Here is a 19834-nt window from a genome sequence, read left to right as displayed (position 1 = left end):
CGGGATCGGCTACTTCCTAAAAGGGACTTATTAAAATGCCCCCGGATTTTAATAAAATATCCCTAAAATATAGCTAAATAGTTAGGTAACCTTTACGTCCTGTACCCCCCCTATTTTATACCTTAATAGTACTAAACTTAAATAGCCTTACGCTTATTATTAGGACTTATAAAAGGGTTACGTAAGGTAGCCTCCTTATAAGGGCAATAGTACGGTTAGTTTAGTTAGGCAAGAGAGACAATAGCTACATTAGCCATTAGGCTGCGCCTATCGCTATAGACTAAGACTAAAGCTTAAGGAGCTTAAATAGCGAAACGTAGGCGAGCCGTATAGGGATATTTCCCTATAGCTAGTAGTTACGTAGCTACTAGTCCTAGCTGCCCGGGATCTTATAACTATCCCCCCCCTTAAGGCGGTCGTCTCGACTATAAGGAGTAATTATAAAGCTTATTAATAGTAAATATATAGTAGCTTATAAGGTATAGTTTCTCGCTATTATTTCGATAGCGCATTAATATTATAACGTATATATAGCGCCTTAGTGCCTAAGGTTAAGGTATATACTTATATATAGCTATAGCCTTAGGCTATTATATTTAATATACCTTTTATATATATAGTCTATTCGCTTACGAATAGCTTTCTTTTCCCTTTCTTAATACCTTTATAGCGTTTTCTACTATCTCCTTACTTATCGTTATTTCTTTTCTTACGTATTGTCTTTATCCCCGTATTTATCTCCTACTCTATATAAGTATTCTTATCCCTACTCGTTATTAGTTCACTAACGTTTCGACTACTTATAGTATACCTCTTACTAAGACTTCTTACCGTTATAATTATAGCTAGTTTCGTACCTCTAGTCTAGAGACTTTATTTATAAGTCGCTTATACCTCGAGCTTATATCCTAATAGATATTAACGTTCTTTACTTACTATCGTATAGGTAGCCTAGCTCTTAGTAGCGAGTTGTCTATAAGCGGCGAGAGGACTTATAAGGCGTTAGCTATATTAGGCGTATTTAACCTATTCTATTTTGCCTCTTATTGCCTATTTAATAAGTAAATTTATAGCGAGTTAGCGGTAAGTTACCGTTCCTTTACCTTAGCTTCTTTCTATATCGCCGATATTAAAACTTGCCTCCTTTTACTCTATAGCTTTATAGTATTATTTACGTTAAATAATAATAATAATAATATTTTTAGTATTATTTTACGTTATTTTACTTAGGCTTATTATTACTTACCTCCTTTAAGTAAGTCGGTAACGAATCGCTTTTATACTATTTTAACTAATATAACTCTTGCCCTATCTATTAATACCCTTAATATAGCGATTAATTGCCTTTCTTTCGCTCCCTTATTAATATCGTCTTAGGGCCTTAATATTTATTCCTTTACCTTAGGTTCTTTATCGCTCTTATCTTAGGCCCTTTTTATTTAGCCTTCTATTAAAAATCCCTTAATATTTTCCTTTATTTAATTATTACTTTTTAGTTTTATACCCTTAACTTAAGAGCGAAGCGCTTTTAATAACTTTATTAATAATTTAAAGGACCTTAGCTATATTAACTATATAGTATAGATTTCCGATTTGTAGGCGGCCTTTATAGACGGTAGAGAAGGTCATACCGGCTTAAAAGAGCGTAGCCTTATTAGCGAGATTCTTATTAACGATTTAATACCTCCTTATCCCTATTACTTTCGTCCCTTAGCCCGTAATACTCTTTATCGCTACTACTTTACCTTAAAGTCCTAGGAGATTTTTATTATTTCTATTAAAGAATAGTATATATATTATTTTTATATTTATAATAGGTATTTTAAGAAATAGCGAATTACCCTTAATCTCTTTAAGTATCTTAATTATATTTAGGCCGCCGCTAGTATTTATCGCTATTAATAATATTCTTTTAGCTTATAGAATAATTCTTATATTTCGGTAAGTCTTTTTAGACTTATCTAACTTTCGCTAGCTTTTTATTACTTAATTATTAATGCTTAATAGGTTACTACCCTTTATAAGGGAAATCGTAATAACTATAATATTATCCGCGCTTAGGTCTAAAATATTGCCGAGACCTATATCGAGGACTTTAAGGACCTTATTTTTTCGCTAGAAATTCGTTAGCGCCTTACCTATAAGGTATACTAGCTTACTATCTCTTTTAATAGTATTAAAAAAAGCTATTATTTTAAGTATAGTTTAGTAAGTATTAAGAAGTCTATTATTAAAGCGGTAGCGAAATATAAGAAACTTATTACGTTATACTAAGCGCTTATCTTACGCTAATATCCCCCTCTCCCTACTTCTATAATAAGTACTTCCTTCGCTCCCGTTTTGCTATTTAGTCGCTAATAGCTTTCTTAATTACGCGATAAAGTCTTTAATTAAAAAATAATAATAATGCCGCGCCTAATATTAAGTAATAATAGATTTTCGGCATAAAGCGCTATATTAATAGCGATTCGCTATAATATTAAAGAGCTATTTATTTATAGCGAGATTAAGGATATATTCTTTACTAATATTATATTAGAGTTCCCTATCCCCGACCTATAGATTTAATACCGTTATATTAGCGATTCGCTAGTAACTTTTATAGCCTTTATTAGGCCTTAGCTTTTAAGCATTAAGGTAGTTTAGGGTTAGCGCTAGGTTTTAGCGCGTTAGGTTTTTCTTCCCGCCTATCTCTATAGGTATATAATAGATCGTTCCTTACCCTCTATCCTTAATTAGCTAGCTCTTTACTTCCGATTTAGCTTTAACTTAATACTTTAATAATAAGCGGCGATTATATTTAAGGCATTTCCTATATTTAATATTAGGACCTATTAATTATATTCTATAGGCTATCCTTTCTATTTAATAAGGTAGGCTAGGGTACTATATTTATAGCGGTATTCTTTAATATCCTTTACTTCTTACTTATTATCGTCGTTAATAAGGTTAGGTATAGGTATCGATTCGTTATTAGTTTACTCTCTTAGCCTTATAATTTAGGGTTCTAAGAGGCTAATATAAAATATATTATAGATATAAGTATACTTATTAGGAAGCGCTAGCTAATATGCCTAGGATCTAATATATTAAAGGACGTAAAATAGGCTAATATATTTAGGTAAGAGCTTCCTTTTATTACCCTTAAGGCATAAGTTCTTTATAGATAACTTAATTAAGTCGCTTACTTTTAAGGCTAGTTCTTTATACTATTTATTATAATATTTCGTTTATAACTTAATAGCTTTTCGCTAATACTTATATAATCGCTCCTATAATATTACTAGCTATTATAGTCTAGCTTAGGCGTTAGGTATATCTCCTTTAGTCGCTATATCTCCTAGGTAGAAGCGAATCGCTAGCTTATAGCTTATTAATATATTATTAAGTATTAATCCTATAGTTATATTAATCGCGTTATTATATATGAATTACGCCTATTATAGTAATTAGGCTTAGTTAGTTTAGTTAGCTATAATAAAATAATAGAGGTAATACTTAAGGGTTTAGTTTATCTACTCTATTTAGCTATTAGTTTAAGGGTAGAACGCTATAGATAACCGTTATTTAATCTTTAAGGCCTAATATAGCTATAATTAAAAGTCGCTTATAAATACCGAGCCCCTATCTAAGACGACGCTATTAGGTACCTTAAACCGAAGCTTAACCTTATTATAGAAGAGCTTTATAAGCTTAGCTATATTAATATCTATACGGTAAAAGAGGAATAATAAGTACTTAATATATCGATCTACGATTATTAAGATAGTATTATAAGTTTATTAATTCTATTCGGTCTTTAATAACCCTATAATAAAGTCTATTATAACTTTTAATTATAGTCTCTAAGGGATCGGGAGCGACTTAAGCTTATTATATAGTCGGTACCTCTTAGCTATTACCCCCTAGTATATAGCGCATAACTAAATATACTATTATATATCCCTTAATATACCTAGCTAATAGAAGACTCTATAGAGTAACTTTATTATATATTAGACTCCGAAATAGCTAGCTAGGGGATTATTATAGTAAACTCTTAAGAGTTCCTATTTAATAGTCTCTTTTACCGGTATATAGATACATTTATTATAGTATAATAGATTATTTAAGTTTATCTTTTAGGTCCTATCTTTACTATCCTTATGCCTCTAGGCTATAAAAGCGATTTACTAATAAGCCTCTTTATCTTTACTTTAAGCGTATTTAATTAACTCTTTAAGGTCCGCTATTAATTCCTTATAGACCGCCTTTCCTACTAGAGTATACCTAATTTAGGCATAAAGTAGTAAGGGATCTTATTTAATATGTTTCCTTACTTAATAGCTAAGTCTAGGGTTCTTTAATACGGTCTTAACTTAAGTTAGTTAGCCCTAGTCTAGGATAGGGGAATATTATTCCCTCGCTAGCTCTTTGCTCTATCCTTTATAATATATTACCCCTATTATTACTTCTTTAACCGCTATTAATTAGTTCTATAGATCTAGCAGTAAATAGGTATTCGCTAGTATTTCGCTAATATAGTTAAGCCTTCTTAATAGCCCGTCTATAAGGTTACTCTTCCCTAAACGATACTTAATTATAAAGTTAAATAGCGTTAGGGCTATATACTATTATGCCTACCTCTTATTTAGCTTTACTTAGCTTATAAATATCTAAAGGTTATAATAGTTAGAGAGGACTTTAATAAGGCTTATTGCCCCCTTAGCGTAATATCGCTAATATTTAAACGACTCTATAATCGTAAATATCTCTTTATTAGGGGTATTATAGTTTACCTCCTTAGGTTTAAACTTCTACGACTAAAAAGCAATAGGATATTATTATCCCTCTTCGTTTAGTTAGGATAAGATCCTAGCTATAATATAGTTTAATATATTTATCTCGATATATACTAGCCTAATAGGATTAAAATACTATAATAAAGGCGCGTCTTAAAAGGCTAGTTTAAGCCGTTTAAATATAGCTCTTTCGCTAGCGTTTAGCTCTATGCTACCTAGCTTCTTATTATTTTAGCTACCCTTAAGGAGCGCTATAAGAGGGGTAGCGATCTTAAAATACTAATAGATAAACCTATAATAGAAGTTATAAAACCTAAGGAAGACCTAGATCTCTTAGAATATCTAAGGCTCCTATTAGTCGGCGATAGCCTATACCTAGCGAGGATCTATCGAAACGCTAATACTTAAGAGGATAAACCTTAGGAATTTAATAGAACTTTAATAAAACGTATATTTAGTAAAGTTAATATAAAGCTTTACCTATTATATATGTTTTAAGACCTATATAAGGTATTTAATATATTCTTCTTATATCTTCGAGAAGATAAGGATATTATTTAAGTATATAATATAGATAGTATCGACTAGCCCTTAAAGTGCTAAATAGATATAATTCTAAAAGGTAGCTAGGGCATTCATTAGGCTAAAGGGTATAATTAAGTATTTAAAATAGCTATAATAAGTACGAAAAGTAGTCTTTTATTTATCTCCCTCTTAAATACGAATCTTATAGTAAGTATCCTTAACGTTAATCTTAATAAAATATTAGGCGCCTTTATAGCGGTCTATAATCTTAGATATAAAGGGGAGCGTATAATAATTCTTTACTAAAATACGGTTAAGCCTATAATAGTCTATATATAACCGAAGAGTACCGTCCTTCTTAGGTATAAAAAGGATAGGGGTACCTATTAGGCTCTTCGAATACCGTATCCGCCCTTTCGCCAGGTTTTCGCTAATATAGCTATAAAGCTCCTTTAGTTTAGTCTATAAGAGCGGGTAAAGAGGGCTATATAGTAGGACTATATTAAGGAGGAGGTTAACCGCGTAATCTATCTCTTTATAGCGTAATAATATCCCCGCTTAAGTAATATTAAATATATCTTTAAAGTATACTACTTTATATAATAAGGGGCCGGTTCTTTATTTACTATTCGCTACCTTTTCGCTCTCTCTTAATAGTAAAAGGCTTAGCTTTTCTTCCTATATTATAATATATACCCTTATATCGTTTCGGTATATATAGATAAATCTCTATTCTTTTAGTATCTTCGAGCCTACTTAATTATACTTAAACTACTACTTATAGGTAGTAGGGGTTAAGTAGACTTAATATTCTATAAGTATTAGCATACCTAATAAAATAGGGTACCCTTTTAGCCTTAGATTATAGTTAATAGCGATATAAGGGCGAATTAAATAACGTTCTTAGCCCTAACTATCTTTTATTATAATCGGTACCTCTTAGACCCTATACTAGGGAATATAGAGCTCCTTTAGTGCTTTTAATCTAGGGGTCTTTTAGGGTAATTATTATAGCTATTATTATCGCGTAAAGGCAATATTAATAAGGTCTACCTTTAAGTATATATTAAGCCCTATATATATCTATACCTCTTATTACGAGTAAATCGCTATTAGTATTATTAAGTATTATATTGCCCTTTCTATCGCGGGTTCCTTTAAAGTATAGGTATTTACCTCGGCCGCTAAGAGTTTTTTAGCGCGTTTACGCTACCCCTTTCCTTAATAAGCTTAAGGTATAACCTCTTAAAGTAGTTTTTATTTCTATAATAGAAATACTATAGCTTTTCCTTAACTATTAATATCGTTAAAATAATATTTACCTCGCTAGCTAAGGTAAATAGTCTTCCTCCTTATTTACTACCTATATTCTATGCGCCTCCCTTTTATAGGATTTTCGCTACTTATCTACCCTTATAGGAAGTAAGTTCCTTCTACTTAATCTTATAGTCTATAAAGTCCTAGACCTATTAAGCAATCCTTACTATAGCCTTATAGGTCTTATTTTTAATAGATATCTATAGGTTAATTTAATACTATAACTTAAAGTATAGCTTACCGAAGAATATAAAGGTATAGTCTATTTCGCTAGCGCGTTTAAAGTACTTTTCTATTAAATCTAAATATAGACTAAAGTTAATAGGCGACTAGTTCTCCCGCTAGGTTATATTCTACCTCTAGGTAATAAGATTCGCCTTATAGTTAATTAAGTCCTAGAGGAGTATTTATATCTAGTCTTTAAAGGCCGTCTAGCTTATCTCTAACTACTCTCTCTTACTCCCGGGCTAATTATTAAGGTATCGGTCCTATCTCGCCTATCCCTCGCGATATATATAATCTAAGGCGAAGATAATCCTCTTCCTATCCTTCCGGAACTTCTAAGGTACCTTAATAAAGGCATACTTAACGTCCTATAGCTAGTCTTAACGCCTCTAGGGGTTAGTAAGATAGCCTAGCTCTAAAAAGTTCGCTACCTTTACCTTACTACTTTAGTTACTACCGAAGGAATTAGGAATACCTTGCCTCCGCTTAGGTAACGTTACGTTAATGCCTTTACTTTAGGCAAGAGACTTATATAGCCGCCTCTCCCTTTCTTAAAGCGACTAAAGCTCTTTAAGTTATTCGATACGAAGACGGATTACTTAAGCTTATTCTTTAACTAGAATCTCCCTCTAGGTATCTATATTACCTATCGTAGCTTACGTTACGTTAGATATCCTAGTAGTATTATTAATAGGGTTGCCCTTTACCGGCGCAATACTATATAATATACTCGCACTATAGCGGCTCCTCGCTAGCGCTATCGTCGCTCTTAGGTAACTATAAAAAAAGCTTTAGGAATTATAAAGGCAATAGTATAGTTAATTTAGTTAAGTAAGAGAGATAATAGCTATATTAGCTATTAAGCTACGCTTATCGCTATAGATTAAGACTAAAGCTTAAGGAGCTTAAATAGCGAAATGTAGGCAAGCTATATAGGGATATTTCCCTATAGCTAGTAGTTATATAGCTATTAGTCCTAGCTGCCCGGGATCTTATACTCCTTAAAAGCCTACTATAGTATATATAATTAGCCTAGCCTAGCCTCTCTATTATTATTATATTATATATATAGACGAGCTATTTAATTTATATTATAAGCCCTATATTATATCTCTCTTACTTCTTTTCGATATATAAGACCTTATATAATAGTAATTATTACGTTTTTTTATATTATTATTTACCGCGCCTTATGCCCCCTAATAATAGACTAACGATTATATCGACCTGCTTAATCGAGTAGCTCTTAAGCTTTACCTATATATACGTTTATATACTTCGACCTAACTTTAATTACGATTAATTAACTATCTTATCGAATAGCTTTATAATAGCCTTATAAAACCTAGACTATCTAATATATATAATCGTTAAGTTAAGTAATAAAAGTAAGAAAAGTAATAAATAAGAAGCTTATAGCTTTAATAATCGGTTATAATTATAATATAACGATTATAAAATATTATATATATATTAAAGTACCTTTATTAAATAGTTACTTATTTAATAAAGTCTTATCTTTAAATAAGCTTTTAAGTCCTTTAGCCGCTTTAAGGATTATTTTTTAAAATATTTATCTTTTTAAGACTTAAGATTCTTTAATAATAAAATATTATTAATAAAAAATTAATAATTCGAAAAAAGTAAATATCGGTTTAATTATATAATACTTAAAGACGCTTTATAAAAGTATCTTTTATAACTTTTATAAAAGTATTTAACTTATTAATTATTAAAGTATTTAATACGAGATAAATTACTATATTTATACTTTAATAAATAATAGTTAATATAATAATAATAGTTATAAAGGAAACTATATTTAATTAACTTAACTTATTTAAGGAAGGAATTAATTAATTAATTAAATACCTTTATATTATATAATAATAATAACTAATAAATCTATAAGAGTTACTTACTTTCTTAACCTTAATAAAATATATAGCCTCTCCCTTAATAAAAATACTATAATTAATATTATAATAATTACTAATATATTAATAAACGAACTTTTATAAGATTTCTTATTATTATTAATTTAATTAAACCTTTTTAAAATAAGATAATAAATAAATAGAAAATACCTTAGTTATTAAGTAATCTTAATTTATATTTTAAGCCTAAACTTAATTTAAATCTTAACCTTTACTATTTATTATAGGTATTTATTCCTTTATAATAGTAATATAAATAATAGTATCCTTAACTATATTAAGACTTTTATAAAGTATAAATATAAATTAAGCTTACTTTAACCCTTTAGCGGTTTCTTTACTTTATTATAGCTAATTAATAATAGCTATACCCTTACCCCCTCTTTTATTATATATTAAAATAGAGTTTTTAAAAGACGTTATTTATATCTCTTTAATAAAATAAAAAATAATATATAAATATATAAAATAAAGGCTTAATTACTTTATATTAAAAGTTATTAATTAAACTAAGTATATTTTAATAGCGCTAACAATAATAAAAGCTTAATTAATTATATCTTATATAATTAAAGAACTTAATTATTAATATAGTCCTTTATTTAATAAAGATACTTTTTAATAAATAATCTATTATTTTTAAAAGGGCTTTATTATAAAAGATAGTATATTAAAGCGAGAAAGATACTAAACTATAAAGTACGTTCCCTTTATACTCTTCCTATCCTTACTTAGCGCATTATAATATAAGGACTCCTATATATTAATATATTAATATAATAGAAAGGCTATTAAGCTTTAATTAAATAGTCTTAAGTATTAAATATCTATATTTACGATAGTATATAAAACTATATAGTAATTTATAACGACGCGAAATATTTATATTAATAAAGTATACTTATATCTAAAGTATAAAAATAAGGTAAAAAAGTAAATATTATTAGTTATAATTAAAGAGGTATAATATATCCTCTTTAATTAAAAAGGCTTCCTTCCTTTATAGTTATCTTTATAGTCTTATCCTTATAGCTCCTTTTACCCTTAGCTATTTTTATTTTTAAGCCCCCCTTTCCTTTATCTCTTTCTATTATAGTTCTTTCTTATACTTTCTTTTATTAATATATACCTCCCTAGCGATATATACCCTTACCTTAAGAAAGAATCGTAACCCCTTTTATCGCCCTTTATTGCCTCTTTATAAGCGTCTTATCGTCTATTATATCGATTTAAAGCTTATTTAGCTCCCTTTATATATATAAGGTCTTTAAGGTATCTCCTATAGGTTTATTATATATAAGGGTCTTCTTTAATATTCCTTTATACCTAGATAAAGCTTACTTAATTATTTAAGTCTTAATTAAATATTTTATTATAAGCTAAAACCTTTTATTAATTACTCTTAAGGGCAATAAAGAAAGGTAAATATAGCTAATTAAGGTATATAATATAGTCTTAAACTTATTTAAGATCTATAGGAATATATTAAGGATAATTATTACTATTATTTATATTTTAGTATTAATTCTTTAATTTATTTACTTAAAATATAAAAAGTCTATTATATTAATTTTATATTATATATTTACTACTTTATTATTTTAGATTAGCTTTTTATTTATTATTTTAATTTTAACTTTTAAGTAAATTCTTTATAAAAAGGTAAGAATATTTAATTACCTTTTAAAAGGTTTAAAAGCGCTTTTTATTATTAGTTTTTATATATTTATTATTAAAGGCTAAGGTTATACCTTAAATAATATAATAAATAAGTATTATTATTTAATTACTCCTTTATTTACGATTTTACTACTTTATTATAGCGAGTTACCTTATAGCTTTATAGTAAAAAGGCTTATAGCCTTAAAAACCCTATTTTATAGCTAAGTAATAACTTTTCTTATAAGCCTATTACTTTATTATAATAATCCCTTTATTTATAGTTCCTTTTATATACTTATATTTAAGGTACTTTTTTCTTTCTATTATTTCTTAAAGGGTATTACCTTAAGTTAAATAAGTCCTTAAATTAAGGTCGCTTTATATAATAATAATATAATAGGCTTAAATATTATAATTAATAAGTCTAAGAGTTATAATACTTTAATTATAATAGTCTTTATAACTTTAATAATGCCTCTTTTTATCCTTAAGCTTAATCTATATATTATTTAAGTCCTTAAGATTAAGGTTACTTATAGATAGGTATCTTAAATAGCCTTAATAATTAATAATAATATAAAAGCCTCTTCCTTAAAGGGTAGTAATTAAATATATATATTATAGATAAAAGAGTATTTTATTATAGTCTTTATTTCTTTAATTTCGATATTATAATAGTTAAGGAAATCCCTCTTAACCTTTAAGATATATATAAGGTATTTTATATTATTAAGCTTAATAAAGGTCTAAAAGCTATACTTAATATTATTAGGCCTAAGCTTATTATTATTAATAGCGTTTACTTAAAGGTCTTAAAAGGCCCTTTAATTTAATAGTATAATATAGGTATAGTTATTTAAGTATTAAAGTCCTAGCTTATTAGCGATTATTATTATAAAGATAAAGAGTAATAAATTAAGTATTATTTTATATAAATTATTTAATCGCTAGATAATAGCTTAATCCTTAAAGTATATATCTTTATAAAAAAATAATATATATATTAATAGGCCCTATAGCGCTTTAATAATATCTATTAGCGTCTATAATAGCTTTTTATATTTATTTAATATAAATCTAACTTACCTTTATAAATAAAATATAAAGTATAAAAATATTAAATATCTATATTTTTATCCTTCCTTTTATTTAGAGATTAAAGGTATAAAAAATTAAAAATTATAAGTATAGCTAACTTTAATAAGGAATTAACGCTAATAATTAATAACTATTTAAATACGCTTTTAATATTTATATTTAAGTATATTATATATAATAAATTAGCTATATTTCTTATCTTAAATATAGCTAATTTAATAAAGCCTTAAGATAATATAGTTCTTTTCTTATATAAAGTTAAGGAATCCTATATAAAATCTCCGCTAATATTAATATTTATATATTCGATTAAGCTATATTTTATATAAGGTATATATAAATATTATATTTATAAAATAAAGATAATATAATTAAGTTAAATTATTAAGGTTAGGTTTTACCTTATTATAATTAGGTTTAATAATAATAACTCTTATAGAAAAGCTATAATATATTATAAAGTATTTAATCTTATAGGTAATAATATATAGCGCTTTATAAAGTTAGAAATTTATAGCCTATTCTCCTTTATATATACTTATTAATAGTCTATTAAAATTAATAATATAATCTATCTATTTTAAGCTAATAATAGCTATATTACTTATAAGTAAGATATCCTTAAACTATTAAAAGTTAATTAAGACTAATATATTAGCGATATATTAGGCCTTAACCCTTAAGGTAGGCTATTATTATTTAAGGTAAAATATAAGTACTTAACGCTTATATAGCTTACTTAAGTTAAGATCTATAATAGCTTTTTTTAAAGGAGTAAAAAACCCCTTAGTTATTATTTTTCCTTTTATTTTAACTTCTCTTTTTATCCCTTAGAGGATTCTCTTTAAGTATATTTTTTTATAAAAGGCTTAAAGGCCCTTTTATTAATTTAATATTATTAAGTTAGTTAGTTAATATATATATAAGGAAGTACTTTAGGTATAAAAGGGGGGAAAGGGTAATTTTAATCTTTTTATTATTAGCCTCTTAACTTATTCTTTTAATATAGCCTTTTATTTTTACTATTTTTATTTTAAGGTAGGCTTTATTTATATAATATTTTATAGAAATTAAGTAAATATTACTTTTAACTCTTTATATTTAGCTTATAAATAATAAAGTATATATATTAACTTTATATAGCTAAGGTTAATTAAATAATCTTTTTAGATTAAATATTAAAGACTCCTTAAATATATATAGAATCTTTTAAAGTTATATAGTTAAAAGAGGTAAGAAAGGTAAGTATAGAATAGAAATATAGCGCCCTTTTTTATATATTATATACTTTACTTTATCTTATATTATAATATTATATTAGGGCGAGAAAGATACTAAACCGCGGAGCGCGTTCCCTTTATACTCTTCCTATCCCTACTTAGCGCGTTATAATATAAAGACTCCTATATATTAATATATTAGTATAGTAGAAAGGCCGCTAAGCTCTAATTAAATAGTCTTAAGCGTTAGATATCTATATTTACGATAGTATATAAAACTATATAGTAATCCGTAACGGCGCGAGATACTTATATTAATAAAGTATACTTATATCTAAAGCATAAGAATAGGGCAAAAGAGTAAGTATTATTAGCTATAACTAAAGAGGCGTAGCGAGTCCTCTCTAACTAGGAAGGCTTCCTTCCTTTATAGTTGTCCTTATAGTCTTACCCTTATAGCTCCCTTTTACCCCTAGCCATTCCTTTAGCCGTTTTTATTCGTCTTCCTTAAGCCGTCTTCCATTTCCTACGCCTTCTCTTACTAACATAATATATAATATAAAAGCCCTTACTTTACTTTCTCTTTACCTTTCCCTTTCTTACTTACTTTATTCTTCTTTTTTTTAATAATAACCTTTTTTTTTTATTATTAAAGATAATTAAGTAAGCCTTTATTATAAGCCTTTTACGATTAAAGCTATTAAACTTATAATCTTTATACTATATAAACTATTTTAATAAAATAGAGTTTTCTTATATAATTAGCTTTATTTAATATAGCTATATTAATATTATTTTTATTAATAATATTATAGCTAATTATTAAATAAGTTAATATTTCCTCCCCTTTATTTAATTATATCTTAATAGAAAAAGGTTTATAATTACCTTAAAGTTTAGAACCTTAATAAAGCTAATATAAGTAATTAATATAGCGTTCCTATATATAAAGAAGTCGCTTTTTATCCCTTACCTCTTATATAAATTAATAATATTCTCTTAAAGACTATTAAAAAAAGTAATATTTTATAAGTTTTTACTTATATTACTTATTTATTAAATAAGGAAGTAATATTATATATTACCTTTTTAAAAGGGAATTTATATTATATTTATATTTTAGTAAATTATACTTACCTTTAAGGATAGTTTTTTAATACTTTAATTTAATACTTTAAGTATATAAAGGCCTTATTTATTTTATTTAAGGGGTATTTAAACTTAATTATATATTCTTATTATTTAATTATATTATAATAATTATATTTTATTAATAAAGAATATATAATATTCCCGTTTTATAAATATATTTTATTAAAGTTTTTTTTAATTAATATAATTAAGGCTTATATTAATTATATTTAATATAGCTAAGCTAAAGTATATAAATAATATAAATATCTTAATTTCTTTCTTTATTTTATATTAAAGTATTTATATTTAACTTTAATAAGATTAATATTAAAGGTAATAATAGACTTTAAGGATTATTTAACTTAAGAGGTTAATTTATTAAGGCGTTTTTAATCCCCTTAATTATTTAGCGATTATCTTTATTTAGTCCCTATACTTTTTAATTTTTATATAAAGGAGATATAAGTAGACTTCTTAAAGGGGAAGGGGATAAGTAATTTTAAGTAATAAGAATTTATATAAAGAAGGGTTTTTTTAAGTTAAGAAAGGTTAAAGTTAATTTAAAACTTTTTAATTAATTAATAGCGAGTTATCTTATAGGCTTTAAGGTTATTATTCCCCTTTTTAGACTTAGCTATTAATTATAATAAGTATTATATTTAATTCTATATTCTATATAGTTTTTAGCTTATTTTAATATCTTATTCCGTCCTTATAGTTATAATTAATTAATTATATTATAATAAGCTTATTTCCTATTATATCTTATTATATTAGCTTTATATAGTTAATTATTATTTTAGTTATATTAGTTATAAGCCTAATTATAATTACTTCTTCCTTATTAAGTATATAAAGGCCTATATCTTTAAGTTATTAATACCTTTATAATAGCTAGCCGTTAATATATAAATCCCTTTCTTTATTAAATATATAAAGGCCTATATCTTTAAGTTATTAATACTTTTATAGTAGCTATTAGCTAATATATAAATTCCCTTCCCTATTATATATATAAAGGCTTATATCTTTAAGTTATTAACGCCTTTATAATAGCTACTAGTTAATATATAAATCCCCTTTATAATAATATATATCCCCTATAATATTACTTTAATTAATTTAGCGCTAAGCTTAATTATATTAGCTATAAGCCTAGCTATAATTACTTTTTCTTTATTAAATATATAAAGGTTTATATTAAATAAAGTATATTAAGTAATATTTAAGATATATAATTAAAAGATTAATTAAATAATTCCTATTAATATATCCTTTTTTTAATATTTTAGCTTTTATTTTATTAAGGTACTTATTTTAGTATACTTTCCTTTTCTTATCTTTATTTCTTTTATTTTTATATACCTTAATTACCCCTCCTTAACTATAGCGATAATAATTAATCGATCTCGCTTATAGCTTAATATAGGTTTTATAAAAGGGAAGTAAAGTTAAGGGAGCTTCCTTTTACCTATATAGAAGGCTTAAGTAACTAGACTTTAAAGTAAGGGGGGGGTATAAAGATAGGGCCTTTAATTATAGGTTATAAAGCTAAGTTAATTATTTAATTAAGTTTATTTAAGCTAAGAGGAGCTATAATAATTATCGTTAAGTAGGCTTATTATATTTTATTTTAAAGTAATTAATTATTTATTAAGGATATTTATTATTTATTATTATTTTAATAAAAATATTTAAATTAATTTCTTAAAATAATATAAGAAAGTTAAATACTATCTATTATATATATTATATAAGCTTATATAATAAATACTTAAAAGACTATTTAAAATAGTCTTTATTATTTAAGCTAAAACTTTATATTCTTAAATAGATTATTTAATCGATAGATATTATATAATAAAATTAAGTCCCTTATTTATAGTTTTATATTTATTATTTAAAGGTAATATTTATTTTTATTATTTATTTAATTAGCTAGCTTTTATTAATACTTTATAATTTTTACCTATATAATAACTATATCTTTAACTTTCTAAATAAATAAACGTATCTTTATAGCAAAAAGGTCTTTAGCGGTTATTATATTATTTTAATTAATTAGTCGCTATATTAAGATATCGACCTTTAAGGGTAAAATCGGTTTTTATCTATAAATAAGGTAAAAAGCTAATATTCTATAAGTATATTAAATAGCTATTTTTTTTATTAAAAGTATTTAATTAAGGTATTTAATTTAATATCCTTTAGTTAAGTATATTATTTTCTTAAGGCCTTAAATAAGGGTTTAATACCCCCCTTTAACTATACCGTTTACCTATAGGTTATATATAAAGATAAAGATTATATTTAATCTTAACCCCTTTAAAAAATCACGGAATTAAATATATATTTTTAATCCCTTATTAATTATTATATTTATAATATAGCTATATTAGTAAAATATAAATAAAGTAAATTAGCTTATTATAGCTATATTAATTATATATATTAAATAGGCCTTAATCTATTTTATTAAATTATATTAAGCTTTTAAGAAGTATTTATAACTTTTATCTTTTAGTATATATTAATAATCGAAATATACCTTTAATATTAAGTATTTAAGTATAGTTAAGATTATTATTTCTTTTAGTCGCTAAGGAGAGAATTTTTAATATTTAATATAATATTAAATCGCTTTTAATATATCTTTTTATAGCTTTAATTATTAATATTTATCTTAAATTAAATAAAAAGTAATATCTTTCCCTTTATAACTATATTATTTATAATATTAAGATATAATTTACTTATATTATTCTTTATTATTTATAATTAATATAAGTCCTTAAGTTATTTTATTAAGGTATAAATAAAGCTAGTCTTTATTAATAAAGAATTAAATTACTTTTTATTAAAGTATCTAAAATTTAACTTAAAGTAAATTAATTAGTCTTTATAATATAAAAAGGTATTTAAAAATTTATTAATAATTAAAGGAATAATAAATTATTATCTTAGCTTTTATAATTAAGTTAAAGTAAAGGTTAATAAATTCTTTTATATTTCCTTTATACCTTTTATCTATTATATCCGAGGGGATATAAAATATATAAAAAAAGGTATTAACGATATTATTCCTTATATTAAGGATATATTATATAGTAAAGTTAAAGAAGAAAATATAATTAACTTATCTCGTAATTATTATATTTAATATATCCTTAAGTATATTATTAAGTTAATTAATAAATACTCTTATATTTATCTTAAAAGTAAAATAGACTTTATAGATAATCCCTTTAAGCCGCTATAAAGTATAAAGGACTACCTTATATTCTTTCTTTATAATATTATATCTTTATTTAGCTTTTATTTATATCTTACTTTTATAGCGGATAAAGTATTATTTTTTATTAATTATTTATATTAATATAATTCCTTAATTTAAGAGGCTTATATTATATATTATAATAATCTCTTTATAGCCTTCTTTTAGATTTAATTAAATTAAAATTAGTAATATTATAATAGCCTTCTTTAATTAAGATATTAAAGCTTATTACTTTAAGCCTTAAATCTATATTATATCCTTCCTTAATAATATTATTAATAATATAGTAATTTATATAAATTATTTAATTTATTACTTATAGTACCCTATAAGCTTATAAAAGGATCGAATTTCGCTAATATTTATATAAGATTTTTATTTATTTATCTTTATAATTATAGCTTTAATAAATAATCTTTTATTTATCTTATATATATAGCTTATAATCTTAGTCGTTTATTAATAAAACTTTAACTTTATTATTAAGATCGTATATTTAAAAAGCTCTATATTAAATAAGACTTTATTAATATTAATAAGGTATTTATATATAAATTAATAAATATTAAAGAGCGCTTTTTCTTATCTATAATTTATATTAAGCCCTTAAATAATAATATTATCGAGGAAAGGCTAATAGATAGTTAAGATTAAATTAAAGAGGATTTAATAAATAAGCCTTATAAATTAGGCTATTAAGTTTATTACCCTTTAAGGGAGGGTATATATTCGAAATAGCCCTATTAATATTATAAAGGTTATTAAGTCTTAATTTATTAAATTAAGTAATATTTAATTATATTTAGAGAAAAAGTTAAATAATAAAAGGATTTTATATATTAAAAAGTTATTATTAAATTTATTTATATTTAAAGGGATAAATATATTTTAAATTATAACTTTATTTACCTTTATTATTAAATTAATAAAATATAAGCCTTTATCCTTTTTAACTATAAGGAAGAATAGGTTTTTATATAAGGTATATAATTCTTTTAATATCCCTTTTTTAATCTTTATATATAAAAAATCGATAACTTTCTCTTTTAATCTTCTTAAGATTAAAATAATACTTACCCTCTATATAATATACTTAATTATTTTAATCTTTTATAAAAGGGCTATTATTTAATCTAGCTTTTTATAGTCTTTAAAGTCTTATATAAAGGCTTTTTTATAATTATAAAGGATTTCCTTAAATATATTCTTTTCTTTTAAAGAGAAAAATCCCTTTATTTATATTATAACCCTTTATAGCCTCTTAAAAGTAAGCTTACTTCCTTACTTAATATTAAAGAACTTTCCGATAATATAGCTAATATATTTTCCTTTAATTAAAGCTACCCCCTTAACTTTATTTTATATCTTTTATTTTTAATAAAGGTTACTTTTTAAAATAGTCTTATTAAAAGGTATATTATCTCTTAAATAAGTTTTAATCCCTTTATATTTATATAAAGTATAAATAGCGAGTTTTAAAAGTATTTATTTTAGTTATATAGCTTTATTCTTAAATACTTTATAGGCTTCCGCTAACTATACTTTTATCTTAGCTTAAAGTAAGTTAAAGATAATAATTAAGGTCTTTAAGTTAAGTAAAATTAGGGTTTTATTTTTTAGGGTTATTTAATTATTATAAAGGGTATCTTTTTAGCTTCCTTTTATATTTAATTTCGTTATAAAAGTAATATTATTATCTTAGGATCCTTTATCGCTAATATTACCTATCGATATTTAATCGTTATAAAAGTTAAGATCTTAAGCATTTAAGCTCTTTACTTTAATAATAATAAATCTAATATTATTTATTTATACCGATTCTATATAGCTATTATATTCTTATTTAATAGCTTTAGCTATTAATATAATAACTTAAATCCTCCCTATCTTATATTTAAAATAAAGGTCCCTTATCTTAATAATATAATTAAATATAACTTAAATAGCCTTAATAAATAATATTTTAAGGATTAAAAGTATAAAGATAATATTAAATATTATATAAAGCTTAATAAGCCTATAAGTATCTCTTATATAAATAAGTATATATACTTCTTTATATATTTTAATTATATTTTTTAAGTATAACTTAATAGCTATAGAAATAGGTATAATTTAGAGTCCTTTTTATTTAATTTCCTTTTAGGTAATAAAGTTCCTTTTTATATTTAAGTTTATTAATATAAAGAAAGGTAGTTTAATTAACTTTTTAATATATATTTAAATCTTAAGTAAGTCTTATATATATATAAGTATTTTATTTAATATAAGGACTACTTTAATATATAATATTTTACTTAATAAATTTATTACTTTTAAGTTTACCCTTTAAATAATATAAATTTCTATTTAATTACCTTTTTTATAAAAGTATCCTTATATAATTAAGGTATTATATCTTTTATAAAGGATTTCTTTAAGGATATAAAAGTAAATATCTTTTTTAATAAGTAATTTATTTATATTAATATTATAATTATTTAATTAAGGGCTAATAAATATAATCTTTAGCTTTTCCTTTACTTTACTTAAAATCTCTTTTATTTTTAAATCTTAAAGTTTAATAATAGTAATACCTTTATTATTCTTAATAATTAAAGGTTTATTACTTAAGAGCTAGATTTCTTTTACTCCCTTAACTATATTTAAAATCCTTTT

Source organism: Purpureocillium takamizusanense, chromosome 2 (assembly GCF_022605165.1).
Source record: "Purpureocillium takamizusanense chromosome 2, complete sequence".
In the NCBI taxonomy this organism is placed as follows: Eukaryota; Fungi; Ascomycota; class Sordariomycetes; order Hypocreales; family Ophiocordycipitaceae; genus Purpureocillium; species Purpureocillium takamizusanense.
This window is presented reverse-complemented; position numbering follows the sequence as displayed.